We start from the raw sequence: 19,539 nt of genomic DNA on the forward strand, positions 1-19,539 counted from the left end.
TAAGTGTGACTGTTTTTCACGCTTAATGGCCGTGGCGGCCATTCAATGTGATCAAAATTCAGATGCTTGGCACGTGACTCATATTTATGACGGTCGCAGCGTCCCGGGGGGGGGGGTCGGGTCACGTGATCCTCTTTGGCGACCTTCTGACGAGCAAAAATCAAAGAGGAAGTCAGATTCACTTCACAAAGGAGGGTTACGAACGTAACAATTGCAGTGATGGATAACTCTTATCTGATATGTAAGAGTTCATGAACCAAGTCAAGCTGTTTTGATGACTTGAGGAGTGGGCAAGAATCCCGTTGCAGTTGGCGGTTGGCAATTTACATGACAAAAGCTTTCGGTTTAAGAAATAATAGATACAGATTTACAGATTAACAGAGTTGGAAGGGACCTTGTAGCTCATCTAGACCAACCCGGCCTAAGCAGGAGACCCTACATCATTTCTGACGAAATGGCAGTCCAGTCTCTTCTTGAAAGCCTCCAGGGATGAAGCTCCCACAACCTCGGAATAATAGAATAATAACAGAGTTGGAAGGGACCTTGTAGGTCATCTAGTCCAACCCCCCCCAACCCAAGCAGGAGACCCTACATCATTTCTGACAGATGGCAGTCCAGTCTCTTCTTGAAAGCCTCCAGTGATGAAGCTCCCACAACTTCCGAAGGCAACTTCTGTTCTACTGTTTGATTGTTCTCACTGTCATTTCTAGGTTGCTTCTCTCCTTGATCAGTTCCATCCATTATTCCTTGTTTGGCTTTCAGGTGCTTTGGAAAATAACTTGACCCCCTCCTCTCTGTGGCAGCCCCTCAAACATTGGAAAAATGCTATCACGTCTCCCCTGGTCCTTCTCTTCACTAGACTAGCCATGCCCAGTTCCTGCAACCGTTCTTCATATGTTTCATCCTCCAGTCCCCTAATCATCTTTGCTGCTCTTCTCTGCACTTTTTCTAGAGTCTCAAGATCTTTTTTATAGTGTGGTGACCAAAACTGGATGCAGGATTCTAGGTGCGGTCTTACTAGGGTATATGAGTATTCCTCCCTTGATCTTGATTCAATCTCTCTGTTAATGCAACTGACCCCCAACCAGTGGTGGGTTGCTCCCGGTTCAGTCCGGTTCTTACGAACCGGTAGTAATGATGGCAGGAGGCCCACCCGCCCCGACATCATCAATTGACGATCTGCCCCCTGTCACGATCTGTGACAAACCCTCAAACATTGGAAGACTGCTATCCTGTCTCCTCTGGTCTTTCTCTTCACTAGACTAGCCATGCCCAGTTCCTGCGACCTTTCATTGTATGTTTTAGTCTCCAGGCCTTTGATCATCTTAGATAGATTCAGATTAACAGAGTTGGAAGGGACCTTGTGGGTCATCTAGTCCAACCCCCCACCCAAGCGGAGACCTGACACCATTTTTGACAGATGCAGTCCAGTCTCTCCTTGAAAGCCTCCAGTGATGAAGCTCTAACAACTTCTGAAGGCAACTTCTGTTCCATGGGTTGATTGTTCTCACTGTCAGAAAATTCCTCCTTATTTCCAGGTTGAATCTCTCCTTGCTCAGTTTGCATCCACTATTCCTTGTCTGGCCTTTGGGTGCTTTGGAAAATAGCTTGACCCCCTTCCTCCTCTCTGTGGCAGCCCCTCAAATATTTGGAAGACTGCTATCCTGTCTCCCCTGGTCCTTCTCTTCACTAGACTAGCCAGGTCCCAGTTCTTGCAACCTATAAATTCCTGCAACCTAAGATTAAAGGGACGCGGTGGCTCAGGGGCTAGGACGTTGAGCTTGTCGATCGAAAGGTCGGCAGCTTGGCGGTTCGAATCCCTAGTGCTGCCGTGTAATGGGGTGAGCTCCCATGACTTGTCCCAGCTTCTGCCAACCTTGCAGTTTCAAAAGCACGTAAAAATGCAAGTAGAAAAAATAGGGACCACCTTTGGTGGGAAGGTAACAGCGTTCCATGCGCCTTTGGCGTTGAGTCATGCCAGCCACATGACCACGGAGATGTCTTCGGACAGCGCTGGCTCTTCGGCTTTGAAACGGAGATGAGCACCGCCCCCTAGAGTCGGCAACGACTAGCCCGTATGTGCGAGGGGAACCTTTACCTTTACCTAAGATTATAACTCCTCTTGATTTCTGTTTTTTCTAATCTAATCTTTCTCAACCTTGAAGTCTGGGTGGACTTCAACTCCCAGAATTCCCCACTGCCAGCTGCTTTTCGGGTGGGGATTTTAAAAGCGAGCAAATTTCGCAAGGTGGACAACTGCGTTGGTTGGTTCCTCCCTTCCGTCTTCCAGATAAAGACCTGCAGAAGGGAGAAACGGAGAATTGGGCCAAGGTTCAATCAGGCATACCCAGAGTTTTTTGTTTTTTTTTACCGGGGCGGGCTTCAAAAATTTTAACAAGGGGTTCTCTGCCCTGTTGCTGAGTGGGTGTGGCCATGGTGGGTGTGGCCTAGTCGGCTTCCTGCACCATGATGGGGGAGGGGGGGCATTTTTGCCCTCCCCAGGCTCGGGAGGCTTTTCTTGAGCCTCGGGGAGGGCGAAAACAGCCTCCCCAGGCTCCGGAGGCCCTTGGGAGGCTGGAAAAGGGCCTGTTTATGGCCTTCCCGAACTTCTGGTAGGCCCGTTTTTCGCCCTCTCAAAGACTCAGTGTGCGCTCTGCACTTACCTGCATCCAAAACGAGCCGTGGGAGGGGACTTCTGGGAGGAGAGGGGCAGGGTGGGTAGGGCCACCCAGGAGTGGGATTTGGGGGGGTGGGGAGTTCTTCAAACTGCACAGAATCTTAGCTAGAGGTTCTCCCGAACCGCTGCGAACCCCCAACAGCCCAGCCCTGGGTTTGGTTTTTTTACACACACAAAAGCAACCCTTCGACGCTACGATTATGGAGGTGGCGGTCCTGCCATCTCAACACACAATCTCAACAACCCTAGAGCTGCAGGTGCGGGCAAGAAGGAAAGGGGAAAAGCCAGCGGAAGATTTTATTTCCTTTTCTTCCTCTTTCCTTCCACTCCCCTCTTTTTTTTTAAAAAAAGAAAAGAAAATAACCCACAACCCTCTTGTGTTTACGGATCTGTGCGCGCTGCCCGCAAAGGTACAGAGAGAGAGAGAGAGAGAGATGAATGGTTAATTTCCCTATGGATTTTTGTTCCTGCCTGACACAAAACTTGTGAACAAAATGATCGGCCATGCATTGAACTGGCTTACACAATTCCCCATATGGAAATAGAGATAATCCAGAATACTGCTTTGTACCGGCTAGTAGAAGGGAGAAGCTCACAGTTGGGGGGGGGGATGTGCCTGTGTGTGTGTGTGTGTGTGTGTGTGTGTGTGTGTTGTGTGTGTGTGTGTGTGTTGGGGAAGGAAAGAGGGAAGGTGGGCACCGCAAAGCCATCTCTTTGAACCGAAAAACACGGAGGCCAGCCTGGGAGACAGGAAAAAAGTGCTTGGAATTTCCAGCCCCCTCTTCACCTCTTTCTTTCTTTCTATCTTTCTCTCTCTTTCCCCCATTTCCCCTTACATAGGTGGGACACACACACACACACCCTCGTGGGTCCTTTTTTTTTCTTTTTTTTTTGTAGAGGTGTGCAATTGTAAGGATGAGGACTTGAAGGGAAGGGCCGGGGGGGGGGGAACACACAAAAAGGAAGCTGGGATTATAGCGACGGTCAGAGGTCAGTGTGGATTAAATCGAGGCACTCCGTGCTTTTCTCTCTTTTAGGAAGTTCGTCTTAATTGATGGGGCCTCTCCTTCTCTCCTTCTTTCTTGCTCTCTCTCTCTCTCTCTCTCCCCACCCCCCAAGTCCCTTTTTTCTCTTCCCTTTCATGTTTTTGTCTCTGACACTGCTACACAGAAGGGTTTGAGTACAAACATGAGACATCTTCATTTTTATTTTAATGCATGCTGCTTAGTGTACATTTAAAGTGACCATAAAGTCTTTATTCCATTCTACTTCTATATCCTATTCTATTTTATTCATTTTCTATATTCTATTCTATTCTATTCTATTCTATTCTATTGTAATATTCATTCTATTCTGTTCTATATTTTTCTATTCTATATTTTTCTTTTCTATTCTATTCTATTCTATTCTATTCTATTCCTTTGCTTTATTCTTATTCTTATTCTATTCTATTCTATTCTATTCTAATATTCATTCTATTCTGTTCTATATTTTTCTTTCTATATTTTTCTATTCTATATTTTTCTGTTCTATTCTATTCTATTCTATTCTAAGGATAGAATGGGATGGGATGGGATGCGATAGAATAGAATAGAATTGAATAGCCGAATCACCGAACACCTAGAAGCAAACAAAGTAATAACCAAAAGCCAACATGGGTTTGTCAAAAACAGATCATGCCAGACTAATCTTATCGCATTCTTTGACAAAATGACAAAATTAGTAGACCAGAGGAATGCTGTTGATATAATTTACTTGGACTTCAGTAAAGCATTTGATAAAGTAGACCATAACCTACTACTAGATAAAGTAGAAAAATGTGGGTTAGACAGCACCACCACCAGATGGATTCGTAACTGGCTGACCAACCGCACTCAACGTGTAGTCCTCAACGGAACTACATCCACATGGAGGGAAGTATGCAGTGGAGTACCCCAAGGCTCTGTTTTAGGCCCAGTACTCTTCAACATCTTCATCAATGACTTGGACGAGGGGATAGATGGGGAACTCATCAAATTTGCAGATGACACCAAGCTGGCAGGAATAGCCAACACTCCAGAAGATAGGCTCAAGTTACAGAAAGATCTTGACAGACTTGAACATTGGGCGCTATCTAACAAAATGAAATTCAACAGTGAAAAAGTAAGGTTCTACATTTAGGCCAAAAAACAAAATGCACCAGTACCGTATATGTGGTACCTTGCTCAATAGTAGTACCTGTGAGAGGGATCTTGGAGTCCTAGTGGATAACCATTTAGATATGAGCCAGCAGTGTGCAGCAGCTGTTAAAAAGCCAACACAGTTCTGGGCTGCATAAACAGAGGATAGAATCAAGATCACGTGAAGTGTTAGTACCACTTTATAATGCCTTGGTAAGGCCACACTTGGAATATTGCATCCAGTTTTGGTCCCACGATGTAAAAAGATGTTGAGACTCTAGAAAGAGTGCAGAGAAGAGCAACAAAGATGATTAGGGACTGGAGGATAAAACATATGAAGAACGGTTGCAGGAACTGGGTATGTCTAGTTTAACAAAAGAAGGACTAGGGAGACATGATAGCAGTGTTCCAATATCTCAGGGGCTGCCACAAAGAAGAGGAGTCGGCTGTTCTCCAAAGCACCTGAGGGTAGAACAAGAAGCAATGGGTGGAAACTGATCAAGGAAAGAAGCAACTTAGAACTAAGGAGAAATTTCCTGACAGTTAGAACAATTAATAAGTGGAACGACTTGCCTTCAGAAGTTGTGAATGCTCCAACACTGGAAATTTTTAAGAAAATGTTGGATAACCATCTGACTGAGATGGTGTAGGGTTTCCTGCCTGGGCAGGGGGTTGGACTAGAAGGCCTCCAAGGTCCCTTCCAACTCTGATGTTATGTTATGTTAGAATAGAAATAAAACAAAGGAATAGAAAGGAATGGAATGGAATGGAATAGAATAGAATAGAATAGAATAGAATAGAATAGAATAGAATAGAATAGAATAGAATAGAATAGAATAACAGAGTTGGAAGGGACCTTGGAGGTCTTCTAGTCCAACCCCCTGCCCAGGCAGGAAACCCTACACCTCTTCAGACAAATGGTTATCCAACATCTTCTTAAAAACTCCCAGTGTTGGAGTATTCTCAACTTCTGGTGGCAACTGATTAATTGTTCTCACTGTCAGGAAATTTCTCCTTAGTTCTAAGTTGCTTCTCTCCTTGATTAGTTTCCACCCATTGCTTCTTGTTCTACCCTCAGGTACTTTGGAGAATAGTTTGACTCCCTCTTCTTTGGGGCAGCCCCTGAGATATTGGAAGTCTGCTATCCTGTCTCCCCTCGTCCTTCTTTTCATCAGACTAGACATACCCAGTTCCTGCAACCGTTCTTCATATGTTTTAGCCTCCAGTCCCCTAATCATCTTTGTTGCTCTTCTCTGCACTCTTTCTAGAGTCCCCACATGTTTTTTACTTGAACAGGGAGGGACTAGAAGACCTCTAAGATCCCTTCCAGCCCTGTGATTCTACGAAAGAGGTTCTTTGCGTCAATTATTTCTCCCCTCCGGGGCTGTGCAGGGCCCTGTTTTGCCACCTTGTCCTTTTAAACAAGGAGACCTGCAGAAGGTTAGATAAGGAAGCAGAAATAGGATCCGATTTTTAACTCCTCCTTCAGCCTCTCCCCCCCTCCCCCACACACCTATTTAATCTTCCCGTCTTCCTATTATTATCATCTCCTGCCTTTGGAATTATCTTCACAGATACCACATTAATTTAGTCAGGGCAGGTAAGGTCACTTCTCAGCTACACGGTTCTTCTGGGTTTTTTTTAATGTATATTTTCCAAAGGAGATAATAAACAACTGAAACAAACGGTGAGATAAAAATGGCTGAAGGGGAGGCTACTTTAGCCTAGGAAGGTTTGGAGGAAAAAAACAACAACCTTGCAGAGGTCAAGGTGGAATCCCTGCAGGTTAGGGTAGGAGACCCTCCTGCCCGTGAACCTGCTGAATTAAACCAAAATCGCATTGTGATCATCTCGCTGGAACCGGGATCCAGTGGAGAAATGTAAAATTTGTTACTACCGGTTCTCTGGGCGTGGCTTGGTGGTGGAGGGGAGGGGTAATGTGACTGGGTGGGCGTGGCCAACTTTTTTTTCTTTTTACTTTGAAAAGCATTTTTTTCTACAACCTCTTTGGCCGAAGAGGTTGTAAAAAAAGATGCTTTTCAAAGGCTCCTCTGACGATCCCAGCTGAGTTGCCTGATCGTCAAAGGCTTTTCTCTTCTTTTAAAAGCATTTTTTTTTTTGCCTTTAAAAGAAAAAAAAAAGAGCCTCTGACGATCAGGCAACTCAGCTGGGAACGTCAGAGGAGCCTTTGAAAAGCATTTTTTCTACAACCTCTTCTCTCCTTCTTACCCAAACATCTGTGGAATACAAGAAAGCTTTGCTTGGGTATCTCTCTCTCTCTCTCTCTCTCTCTCTCTCTCTCCTTCTCTCTCTCTCTCTCCTTCTCCCTCCCTCTTTCTCTTTCTCTCTCTCTTAGCCAAACATCTGTGGAATACTAAAAAAGCTTTGCTTGGGTCTCTTTCTCTCTCTCTCTCCCTCTCTCTCTCTTTCCTTCTCTCTCTCTCTCTCCCCCTTCTCTCTCTTACCCAAACATCTGTGGAATATTAAAAAGCTTTGCTTGGGTCTCTCTCTCTCCTCCTCCTCTCTCTCCCTCCCTCTCTCTCTCTCTCTCCTTTTCTCTTTCTTTACTTCTCTCTCTCTCCCCCTTCTCTCTCTCTCTCTCTCTCTTACCCAAACATCTGTGGAATACTAGAAAGCTTTGCTTGGGCCTCTCTCTCTTTCCTTCTCTCTCTCTCTCTCTCTTCTTCTTCTCTCTCTCTTTCCTTCTCTTTCTCTTTCCTTCTTTCTCTCTCTCTCTCCCCCTTCTCTCCCTCCTTCTCTTGCTCTTTCTTACCCAAATATCTGTGGAATACTAGAAAGCTTTGCTTGGGTATCTCTCTCTCTCTCTCTCTCTCCCTCTCTCTCTCCCCCTTCTCTCTCCCTCTCTCTCTCCCTCTCTCTTTCCTTCTCTCTCTCCCTCCTTCTCTTGCTCTTTCTTACCCAAACATCTGTGGAATACTAGAAAGCTTTGCTTGGGTCTCTCTCTCTCTCTTTTCTTCTCTCTGTCTTCCTCCCCCTTCTCTCTCTCTCTCTCCCTCTCTCTTTCCTTCTCTCTCTCCCTCCTTCTCTTGCTCTTTCTTACCCAAACATCTGTGGAATACTAGAAAGCTTTGCTTGAGTCTCTCTCTCTCTCTCTCTTTTCTTCTCTCTCTCTCTCTCTCTCTCCCTTCTCTCTCTCTCTCTCCCTCTCTCTTTCCTTCTCTCTCTCCCTCCTTCTCTTGCTCTTTCTTACCCAAACATCTGTGGAATACTAGAAAGCTTTGCTTGGGTCTCTCTCTCTCTCTCTCTCTCTCTCTCTCTCCTCTTCTCTCTCCCTCTCTCCTCTCTCTCTCTCTCCCCCCCTTCTCTCTCTCTCTCTTAAAATAAATCCCCCACACCTCTTTCCTCCCACTACACCCATTTCCTACCGAGACTTATCTTCCATTGTGGAAGAAGAGATAAAAATAATTCTTACGGATGCTTCTCCAGTGAAGTCCCCCCCTCGGCCCCTCCTTCCATCCCCTGCTCCATCCAGATAAAGGGTGAGGCCCAAGCGCTGCCATTTTCTTCAAGCACAATCAATATTCGGCAAAAGTTTATCTCTTGAACATTGCACAGCGGGCTAATTCCAGCCATGTCAATTATTTTGATGAATGCTCATAAAGACTTAGGGTGCAGGAACAAGATAAAAGAATTACCGCCATTAGAAAAAAAAAATGGCCACATGTGTTCTCTCGCCTAACCCATGCAAGCCCCTTATCCTTGGTCATACCCAACGTATCTTCTCAAACCATGAGGAGGAAGACCAGGCGATTGGCAGCTGCCATGCTGGATGAGCTGAGTCGCAATGAAACATTAATGCCTGTTGTGCTTGGCCTTTGTTGGACATATGCCTGCCAGAATCCTCACTTTAAAACGGGGGCCAAATTCTGAAACTTTTTCTTGAGACCCCAGGCCAGGGAAATATGTGAAGAGCTGGGTTTCAGTTTTGGAAGGCAGTTTTCTGTTTTGCTTCGTAACTGCCACATATTTTAGCTGGGGAAGTTGGGAGGGGGTTGTTGTTGGAGCGGTAGAATGTTAGTCATAACAACATTGCGTATTCAAGGACTTTTGCCTGCGTCTGATGGAGACTGCCTGGAGATTTGTATCCAGTTGAGTTGATTGGACAATGGGATGAACTTGTGGGTGTGGGGCAGGGCTGTGAACTGTCAACTGGGTGTGGAAAACCTGGAAGCTTTCAGTTTTGGGTTTTCCCAGCTGTGCCAACATGACATCTCTAATAAATTGGAACTTGGAGGAACCTCAAGCCTCAGAGTTTTATTTTGTTGGGGGTGTTCCTTGGAACCCTGACACTGGGCTTGGCCCTGAATGTTGGGATGGGGTGAAGAGGGAGCTGAAGAAGAATCTACTTGATTGCATCAGGAAAGCTGGATTGGGGAAAGATTTTCTGGACTTGTTTTTTTTTTATTATTATTATGTCTTGCTTTCACTTTTTTAAAAAAATGATGCAAGAAAGACTTTCAAGTTGGACATGACTTTGGGCCAATTGTTAGGAGACAATGAGTTCTAGTCCTGCCTTAGGCATGAAAAACAGATGGGTGATTTTGGGCCAATCACCAGGAGACCGTGAGTTCTAGTACCACTTTATGCATGAAAGCCAACTGGGTGATTTTGGACAAACAACAGGAGACAGTGAGTTCTAGTCCTGCCTTAGCCATGAAAGCTGGCTGATTGACTTTGGGACAATCACCAGGAGACCGTGAGTTCTAGTACCACTTTATGCATGAAAGGCATCTGGGTGATTTTGGGCCAATCCCCAGAAGACTGTGAGTTCTAGTCCCGCCTTAGGCATGAAAAACAACTTGGTGACTTTGGGCCAATCATCAGGAGACAGTGAGTTCTAGTTCTACTTTAAGAATGAAAGCTGGCTGATTGACTTTGGGACAATCACTAGAAGACCGTGAGTTCTAGTACCACTTTATGCATGAAAGCCAGCTGGGTGACTTTAGGCCAATCCCCAAGAAACTGTGAGTTCTAGTACCACTTTATGTATGAAAGCCATCTGGGTGACTTTGGGCCAATCACCGGGAGACCATGAGTTCTAGTACCATTTTATGCATGAAAGGCATCTGGGTGATTTTGGGCCAATCACCGGGAGACCATGAGTTCTAGTACCACTTTATGCATGAAAGCCAACTGGGTGATTTTGGACAAACAACAGGAGACAGTGAGTTCTAGTCCTGCCTCAGGCATGAAAACCAGTTGGGTGACTTTGGCCCAATTCCACTCTCTCAGCCCAATCCACCTGGGTGACTTTGGCCCAATCAACAGGAGAGTGTGAATTCTAGTCCTGCATTAGGCCTGAAAGCCAGCCGGGTAACTTTGGCCCAATCCCACTCTCTCTCTCAGCCCAACCCACCTCACAGGGTTGTTGTTATGGGGAAAAAGAAGAAGACGAAAGTGTGTTGGGTACAAAAATGATTTGTAAAAAAAAAAAAATGAAGGCGGCACTCAAATGGATAAATATAAACAAATCCCATGACGGGAAGTCCAAAATTCTGGACGAGGGGCCTCTGGTGGCTCACTGCTAAGATAGTCTGTTATTAACAGCAGCTGCTTGCAATTACTGCAGGTTCAAGCCCCACCAGGCCCAAGGTTGACTCAGCCTTCCATCCTTTATAAGGTAGGTAAAATGAGGACCCAGATTGTTGGGGGCAATAAGTTGACTTTGTATATAATATACAAATGGATGAAGACTATTGCTTGACATAGTGTAAGCCTCCCTGAGTCTTCGGAGAAGGGCAAGATATAAATGCAAATAAAATAATAATAATAATAATAATAATAATAATAATAATAATAATAATAATAATAATAATAATAATAATAATAATAATAATCACGAATGCATCTCATCCTATGATGTTAGACTCAGGTGTCCTCCCCTCTCCACCCCTCCCCACCTCTTTCTCCTTTGGCTGAAGGGGAAAGCTAAGGTGTGTATGCGTGTCTATGTGTTTGTGTTTGTGTGGAAAACCTCTTTGTTGTGACCGGCTGGCAGGACCCGAGAATCTGCCATATCCAAGGACAGAGGGAGAAAACGACAGCCGGTTTTGTTCGAGACCCCGACTTATCTCAACCTGCTCCCCTCAACGCAGGCAGGCCCCCTTCTCGCCTCCTCCCTCTGTCTACATGAAGAGGCCTTTCTTTACCCTTTGTTTGGCAACTCCAAAGTGGTGTCCAGACAATGAGAGAGGTGAAGGGGGTTAATTCATGGCACAGGGGTAGGATGTGAGGACGGCGGGGCCCAGACAATAAACAGCCTTCTCCCTTTGTCGGGGAAACCATTGTGTCGCGTGTGAAAAATGAAATCTGTTCCGTGGTGCTTCCAGATGCGATCGGGGAGAGCTCTATTTAGAAGTCATCAAAAAATAAATAAAAAAGAGAGAAGAAGAAGAAGAAAAATAAGGCAAAGAGGGTGGTGTGTGGAAGACGGGACACCAACCTGCACACGTGTAAAAAAAAAAGAAGGGTGGGGGCGCTTTCGCGGAGAAAGCGAAGGGATGCCAATTATTCCCTTGCAGCGGCTATATTATAACGTTGATATCGCATTTAACCCACTCTGCGGCTGACGTTCCGACCCTAGCCTAGGTCACGGACTTCTTAGAATAACTTTATTTATTAATTTATTTATTTTTATTTCTTTATTTGTCACAACATTATATACAAGCATAAGCATGAAATAACTATACGATATATAAATATATATATATAAAACCGTAAGTATGTAATAACTATGTGAAATTGGATACAATCAAAGGGAACATTAGGACAGGAACGGTAGGCATGTTTGTGCTCTTATGCACACCCCTTACAGACCTCTTAGGAATGGGGTGAGGACAATAGTAGATAGTTTTTGGTTAAAGCTTTGGAGATTTTGGGAAGAGACCACAGAGTCTGGTAGTGCATTCCAGGCATTAACAACTCTGTTACTGAAGTCATATTTTCTGCAATCAAGTTTGGAGCGGTTCACTTTAAGTTTAAATCTATTGTGTGCTCGTGTATTGTTGTGATTGAAGCTGAAGTAGTCTTCGACAGGAAGGACATTGTAGCAGATGATTCTATGAGTTAAGCTCAAGTCATGTCGAAGGCGGCGGAGTTCTAAATTTTCTAAACCCAGGATTTCAAGTCTGGTGACATAAGGTATTTTGTTGTGATCAGAGGAGTGGAGAACTCTTCTTGTAAAATATGTCTGGACACGCTCAATTGTATTAATGTCCGAAATGAAGTATGGGTTCCAGACAGACAATTTTATTGTGCCTTGAAATGGACGCGCGTCGGCATTTTCCAACGAAATTTCGTTTTCCAACAAAATTTCGTCGCGGACAGCACTCAAAGGGTCACCGCCGCCTTCAACAGGCGCTACATAAACGTGACAAAAATGTAAATCAGTAAAAAAAAAAAAAAAGAATGCATATACCCACATAGATTATATGGCACAGAGAACCTTACAAATAGAGAAAGATGCCAAGACTCTAGAACCGGGAGGGTGAACCTGTGGCACGCAGAGCCATTTTTCCGGGCACGCGAGCTGTCGCCCGACTCACCTGCAGCTGTGAATAGAGATCCGATCTAGAACTAAGGAGGAATTTCCTGACTGCGAGAACAATTAATCAGCGGAACAGGCTTGTCTCCAGAAGTTGTTGGAGCTCCATCATTGGAGGTTTTTAAGAAGAGACTGCACAGCCTTTTGTCTGGGATTGTGTAGGGTCTCCTGTGAGAGTAGAATAGAATAGAATAGAATAGAATAGAATAGAATAGAATAGAATAGAATAGAATAGAATAGAATAGAATAGAATAGAATATTGGAATGAAGAATAGAGTAGAGTAGAATAGAATATTGGAATGAAGAATAAAATAGAATAGAATAGAATAGAATAGAATAGAATAGAATAGAATAGAATAGAATAGAATAGAATAAAATAGAATAGAATAGAATAGAATATTGGAATGAAGAATAGAGTAGAATAGAACAGAACAGAACAGAACAGAACAGAATAGAATAGAATAGAATAGAATAGAATAGAATATTGGAATGAAGAATAGAATAGAATAGAATAGAATAGAATAGAATAGAATAGAATAGAATAGAATATTGGAATGAAGAGTAGAGTAGAGTATAATAGAATAGAATATTGGAATGAAGAATAGAATAGAATAGAATAGAATAGAATAGAATAGAATAGAATAGAATAGAATAGAATAGAATAGAATATTGGAATGAAGAAGAGAAGAGAAGAGAAGAGAAGAGAAGAGAAGAGAAGAGAAGAGAAGAGAAGAGAAGAGAAGAGAATATTGGAATGAAGAATAGAGTAGAATAGAATAGAAAATAGAACAGAACAGAACAGAACAGAACAGAACAGAACAGAATAGAATAGAATAGAATAGAATGGGACCTTGAAGATCTTCTAGTCCACCCCCCTGCTCAAGCAGGAGAACTTCATCCAAAGTGTAAGAGAACAGTCGAAATTGGAGGATAATCTTTTAGAAATCAGTGCACTGAGGGGAAAAAATGGATAAAAGAAAAATAACAGAGATTGCCGGAGGGCCACTTTTTCCTAATTTAGCCTCACGTGGAAAAGAAAATGGTCCCTGGGCCCCCGTCAGACACTCTGGTGAGTGAGGAAGCAAGATTGTGAGTCTGTGTTTTAAAGGGGGGGTGGGGGTGGGGAGTGATATATGGATTTGCCTCCCTTTCATCCTCTTTTTTTCCCCTCCCCCATTCCAAACGAAAATAACCCGCGATGGAGGAGATGGCAGCCAGCAGTAGGGACCACTGATGTTCCCTCACCTTTTAAAAATATGATTTTTCCTGTGAAACCGACAAATTTTCACCTAGGGGGAATGTGTGAAAATTTGCAAAAAAAAAATTTTTTTTTATCTCTCTCTTTCTCTCTCTCTCTCTCTCTCTCTCTCTCCCTGGGCGTGGAGCAAAGCCGTATCACATTAATGCTTTTATTTCATAAAAAGAAAGATAATCAAATCAAATTAAAAAAACAAAACAAAACACACCTTGCCTGCCTTTGAACAGGTTTTTGTGGCTGTGTCGTTGGAATAAATTATGGGAAATCACCCTCGCCCGAGTCCCTTCTCCAGATAGACGCGAGCATCTCTTCTTATTTGCATCGAGATCAAAAAAACGTGCACGCAATTTTTGGGTTTTTCCCCCGCACCACCACCAAATAGGCAGAACCGGCCTTGTTATTTAAAAAACACAAACAAACAAAACAAACAAACGAAGCCAGGACAGGACAGGACAAACATCGCCTTTATTTCCCTTTGATTTCAGATAATTACATGGAAATGAACTCAGGCCTGTTCGCAGGACCCTCCCCGTGTTTTAATATTAAATATTAAAACGCCGCTCAAATAGAATTTATAACTCAGCAGCGGAGAAAGCGGTTTTGGAGACAAGCTCTCACGGTTTTGAAGGGACCCCTTGTGGATCCTGGGCCAGTGTTTAGGATCACAAAAAAAATAAAAAGAGGGCTGCTGTGATCATGTGAGCCAAGTCCCACCCCGCACCTCTTTAGTACAGGGGTTTCCAACCTTGGTCCCTTTAAGACTTGTGGACTTCATCTCCCAGAGTTCCTCAGCCAGCTTTGCTGGCTGAGGGACTCTGGGAGTTGAAGTCCACAAGTCTTAAAGGGACCAAGGTTGAGACCCTGCTTTGCTGGCTGAGGACTCTGGGAGTTGAAGTCCACAAGTCTTAAAGGGACCAAGGTTGAGACCCTGCTTTGCTGGCTGAGGAACTCTGGGAGTTGTAGTCCACAAGTCTTAAAGGGACCAAGGTTGGAGACCCCTGCTTTGCTGGCTGAGGGACTCTGGGAGTTGAAGTCCACAAGTCTTAAAGGGACCAAGGTTGGAGACCCCTGCTTTGCTGGCTGAGGGACTCTGGGAGTTGAAGTCCACAAGTCTTAAAGGGACCAAGGTTGGAGACCCCTGCTTTGCTGGCTGAGGGACTCTGGGATTTGAAGTCCACAAGTCTTAAAGGGACCAAGGTTGGAGACCCCTGCTTTGCTGGCTGAGGAACTCTGGGAGTTGTAGTCCACAAGTCTTAAAGGGACCAAGGTTGGAGACCCCTGCTTTGCTGGCTGAGGAACTCTGGGAGTTAAAGTCCACAAGTCTTGAAGGGACCAAGGTTGGAGACCCCTGCTTTAGTAGATTCATCAGCATGTTGTCCCGAATTCGGGTCTGAGCCTGGTGCCGAAGCCAATGATGGACAGCAGACACGAGGTGCAGGTTTTCTTCTTCCAAAAACTATTGGGAGAAAATAAAGGGTTGGTTAGAAGAAATGACCCAACAACATATTGATTCAAAACTGGAGTTGCTTTTATTGAGGATCCTGCCAGAGAAAATTAGTAAAGAAAATATTTATTTGATTATACATGTAATTGTCAGGGTTCCAAGGAACACCCCCAACGCAATAAAGCTCTGAGGCTTGAGGTTCCTCAAAGTTCCAATTTGTTAGAGATGTCATGTTGGCACATCTGGGAAGACCCGAAACTGAAAGCTTCCAGGTTTTCCACACCCAGTGGACAGTTCACAGCCCTGCCCCACAGCCACAAGTTCATCACATTGTCCAATCAACTCTTCACATTCAACTGGATACAAATCTTCAGGCAGTCGCCATCAGACGCAGGCAAAAGTCCTTGAATACGGAATGTATGCACACAAATCAATAACGTTGGTGACTAAAAATGTAAATAAAAGTCACTTTTATTGAAGTCCCCCTTTTCTTTTTTCCAGCGCCATTGTTACTTTGAACAGTTACTAAACAAATGGCCGTAAGTCAAGGGCTGCCTGTAAAATACTGAAAACGGGAAAGAATTGCAGGAGAAGACAAGCAAAGTACTTTTGAGAGAGCCACTTTGGTTGCAAATCAACACCGCTCAACTCGTAACCTTCTTGGTGTGTTGGATCACAACTCCCATCATTCCCTGCCCTTCAACTCCTCAAAGCCAGACGGGGCAGCCTTGGATGTGCGCTCCCTGCCCCCTCTCTTTCTCTCTTCTCTCCTCTCTTTCTCTCTCTCCTCTCTCTCTCCTCTCTTTCTCACTCTCTCCTCAATTTCTTTCTCTCTCTCTCCTATTCCTCTCTTTCTTTCTCTCTCCTCTCTTTCTCTTTCTCTCTCTCTCTCTCTCTCTCTTTCTCTCTCTCTCTTTCTCTCTCTCTTCTCTCTTTCTCTCCTCTCTTTCTCATTCTCTCTTTCTCTCTCTCTCTCTTTCTATCTCTCTCCTCTCTCTTTCTCTTTCTCTCTCTCTCCTCTTTCTCTCCTCTTTCTCTCTCTCTTCTTTCTCTTTCTCTTTCTCTCTCTCTCATCTCTCTTTCTCTTTCTCTCTCTCTCCTCTTTCTCTCTCTTTCTTTTCTCTCTTTCCTCTCTCTTTCTCTCTCTCTCTTTTTTCATATTTCCCTCCCTCCACTATCTGAGGTTGGTCCAGCTGGAAAATTGGTCTTTACAAAGGCTCCCTCAACAGTAATTATTTAAAGGGGAAGCCGGGAGGGGAAGATCCATTTAGAAACCACTTCATTGTAGGATTAGCTAATTAATTAACGGTTTCACTGACAACTCCGGGCAAAGAGTGTGTTAAATGGCAAGGCAGCGGGGGCCCTGATTTATCGGTGCTTCTGGTCACACGGGCACACATGCTCACTCCCTTCCACCGGTCTTCCCCTCCGTCTGCCCTGACTTCCCTTCACCCTGCCTTCAAAGACACACATAAACAGAGAAACACGCACACACACACACATACAGAGGCACACATACAAGATGGTTCTGGGGCTCCCAGGCATCCCTCAGCTCCATGGCCTTTGTGCAGTCAAATGGGGGTGGAAAGGCAAGCACCCCAAAAATTGGGACAGAAGGCTGAAGAGGAAGGGGTGGACAGTGTGTGTGTGAGAGAGAGAAAAGGAGGGAGGGAGGGAGAGAGAGAGAAAGAGAGAGAAGGAGGGAGGGAGAGAGAGAGAGAGAGAAAGAGAGAGGGAGGGAGAGAGAGAGAAAGAAAGAGGGAGGGAGAGAGAAAGAGGGAGGAAGAGAGGGTGAGAAAGGGAAAGAGAGAGGGAGATAGAGAGAAAGAGAGAGAAGGAGGGAGGGAGAGAGAGAGAGAAAGAGAGGGAGGGAGAGAGAGAGAAAGAAAGAGGAGGAGAGAGAAGAGGAGGAGGAGAGAGAGAGAAAGAGGAGGGAGGAGAGAGAGAAGAGAGGAGGAGAGAGAGAGAGAGAGAGAGGAGGAGAGAAGAGAGGAGAGAGGAGAAAAGAGGAGGAGAGAGAGGAGAGAGAAGAGAGAGGAGGAGAGAGAGAGAGAGAGAGAGAGGAGAGAGAGAGAGAGAGGAGGAGAGAAGAGAGAAGGAGGAGAGAGAGAGAGAGAGAGGAGAGAGAGAGAGAGAGAGGAGGAGAGAAGAGAGGAGGGAGAAGAGAGAGAAAGAGAAAGGGAGGGAGAGAGAGAGAAAGAAAGAGAGGGAGGGAGAGAGAGAAAAAGAGGGAGGGAGGGAGAAAGGGAGGGAGGGAGAGATAGAAAGAGAGAGAAAGGGAGGGAGGGAGAGAAAGAGAGAATAGGAGAGAGAGAGAGAGAGAAAGAGAGAGAAGGAGGGAGGGAGGGAGAGAGAGGGGGGGAGAGAAGGACCATTGATTTATGAGATTGACTGGAGCGAAGGGTTCCAGGATGTTAAGGATGGAGTTAGACCATTTTGCAAGGCTGCCCCGTCCATCTGCCTCTCTCCAACTGAACCTGGAAAATTCTCCTGCCATTTTCTGGGGCGCAGAACTGAGCGAGAGGAGTGAGTTCTCTTAAAACGTTGCCCACCCTGAGGCAACGAGCCTTCAACAGAGCACTGATGCTGTTACCTAGTTTGGTCGTGAAATGTCCGCAGAGAAAACAGGACAGCTCAAAGAGCGCCAAGGACCCGCATCGTTCTTCTCCTCCTCTCTCCAAACCCAATTCCCTTCCAGCCAGGAGTGGGATTCAACCGGTTCCAACTGGTTCGGGTGAAGCAGATATTAATTTTTATCTGGTTCGCCGAACCGGTTGTTCCAAGGACCGGCTGACTCCACACCCTCCATTCCACCCCTCCCAGGATGCTCCATGCGGCCCGTTTTGGATGCCAGGTAAGTGCAGGGTGCACACAGAGGCTCTGGGAGGGCGAAAAATGGGCCTACCGGAAATCCGGAAATGGGCCCATTTCCAGCCTCTGGGGGGCCTCCGATGCCCAGGAAAGGCCATTTTCACCCTTTTGGAAGCTCCAGAAAAGCCTCCGGAGCCTAGGGAGGGCAAAAATACCCCCACCCCACACCTGCCCTGGTACAGGAGGCCAAATAGACCAGGGCTCTCCAACCTTGGTCCCTTTAAGACTTGTGGACTTCAACTCCCAGAGTTCCTCAGCCAGGGACCAAGGTTGGAGACCCCTGAAATAGACCATGCCCTCATGGCCACGCCCACCCAGCAACCGGGCGGCGAACCGGTTCCTGCAATTTTTCAATCCCACCCCTGCCTCCAGCCCTGATGAGGCTAGCTAGTTAGTTCCGGGACACGAAACGCCTACAAGAAAACAAACCAAGCTCAGACCCCTCACGTCAACCCTGAGCTGCAAATATTCTCCTTGATTAGTACTACCTGTATATATATATATATCTTTCCGACCTCTGGCAGACCCCACTTTTTAATTTATTTATTTTTTTTTTAAAAAGGCAGCCCCCCTCCCCTCAAAGGAATTTCCATCTCCATTTCCCAAGAGTCGAATGGAAGGGTTTGAAGTCCTAGAGGCTGCGGACGACTGAACGGAACATCAAACAGGAAGCCAACAGAGAAATGTCTGTTTCTGTCGGATTTTCCTTTTCGGTCCAATTTCTAAACGTATTCCCAAGATTACAGATGATACCCACATGAGAGTTCTTCTAAGCCAAGACTCCGGAGGGGGACCGTTTGCATCTCCTATCAGATCTCTCCAGCTGCCGAGTGAGATTAAGGAACATATAAAGCCATGCAGGGCCATCCGAAGCTGGGCAACCTGTCTAAGTGGACTAAAATAAATAAGGTTGTGCATTTTTGACTCAAACTCCGTGCCTCCTTTCGACTTCCCCCGATAAGTTCTAGCTTGTCTCTTTGGGTTGAATTTATTTATTTATTTATTTATTTATTTATTTATTTTATTTTGTCACAACAATATATGTAGGTATCATACAAAAAGATTATATAGTATATAAACACATATATGGGTAAATATAAGGAGGTATAAGCATATATATAGGAAGAAGAAAAGAAAAAAACCAATAGGACAGGAACGGTAGGCACGTTTGTGCGCTTATGCACGCCCCTTATGGTCCTCTTAGGAATGGGGTGAGGTCAATAGTAGAAAGTTTTTGGTTAAAGCTTTTAGGATTATGGGAAGAGACCACAGAGTCAGGTAAAGTATTCCAAGCACTGATGATTCTGTTACAGAAGTCATATTTTCTGCAATCTAGATTAAAGCGGTTGACATTAAGTTTAAATCTATTAGTTGCTCTAGTATTATTGCAATTAAAGCTGAAGTAGTCTTTAACAGGAAGGACATTACAATAGATGATTCTGTGAGTTAAACTTAGGTCTTGTCGAAGGCGACGGAGTTCCAAGTTTTCTAAGCCTAGGATTTCAAGTCTGGTGGGATAAGGTATTTTGTTGTTTTCAGAGGAATGGAGAACTCTTCTTGTAAAAT

At 44.9% G+C, this 19,539-nt stretch overlaps 1 protein-coding gene across 1 annotated transcript in view; it reads left to right on the forward strand.

The window, feature by feature from the left end:
- Positions 1–18,809, forward strand: part of RBM19 (RNA binding motif protein 19) — a 190,598-nt gene extending 171,789 nt beyond the window's left edge. The window contains exon 25 of the mRNA XM_058158301.1: positions 18,536–18,809. The gene's annotated coding sequence lies outside the window, so the exon portion shown is untranslated. The remainder of the gene's footprint in view (positions 1–18,535) is intronic.
- Positions 18,810–19,539: the final 730 nt, after the last annotated feature.

Source organism: Ahaetulla prasina, chromosome 15 (assembly GCF_028640845.1).
Source record: "Ahaetulla prasina isolate Xishuangbanna chromosome 15, ASM2864084v1, whole genome shotgun sequence".
Taxonomy (NCBI): Eukaryota; Metazoa; Chordata; class Lepidosauria; order Squamata; family Colubridae; genus Ahaetulla; species Ahaetulla prasina.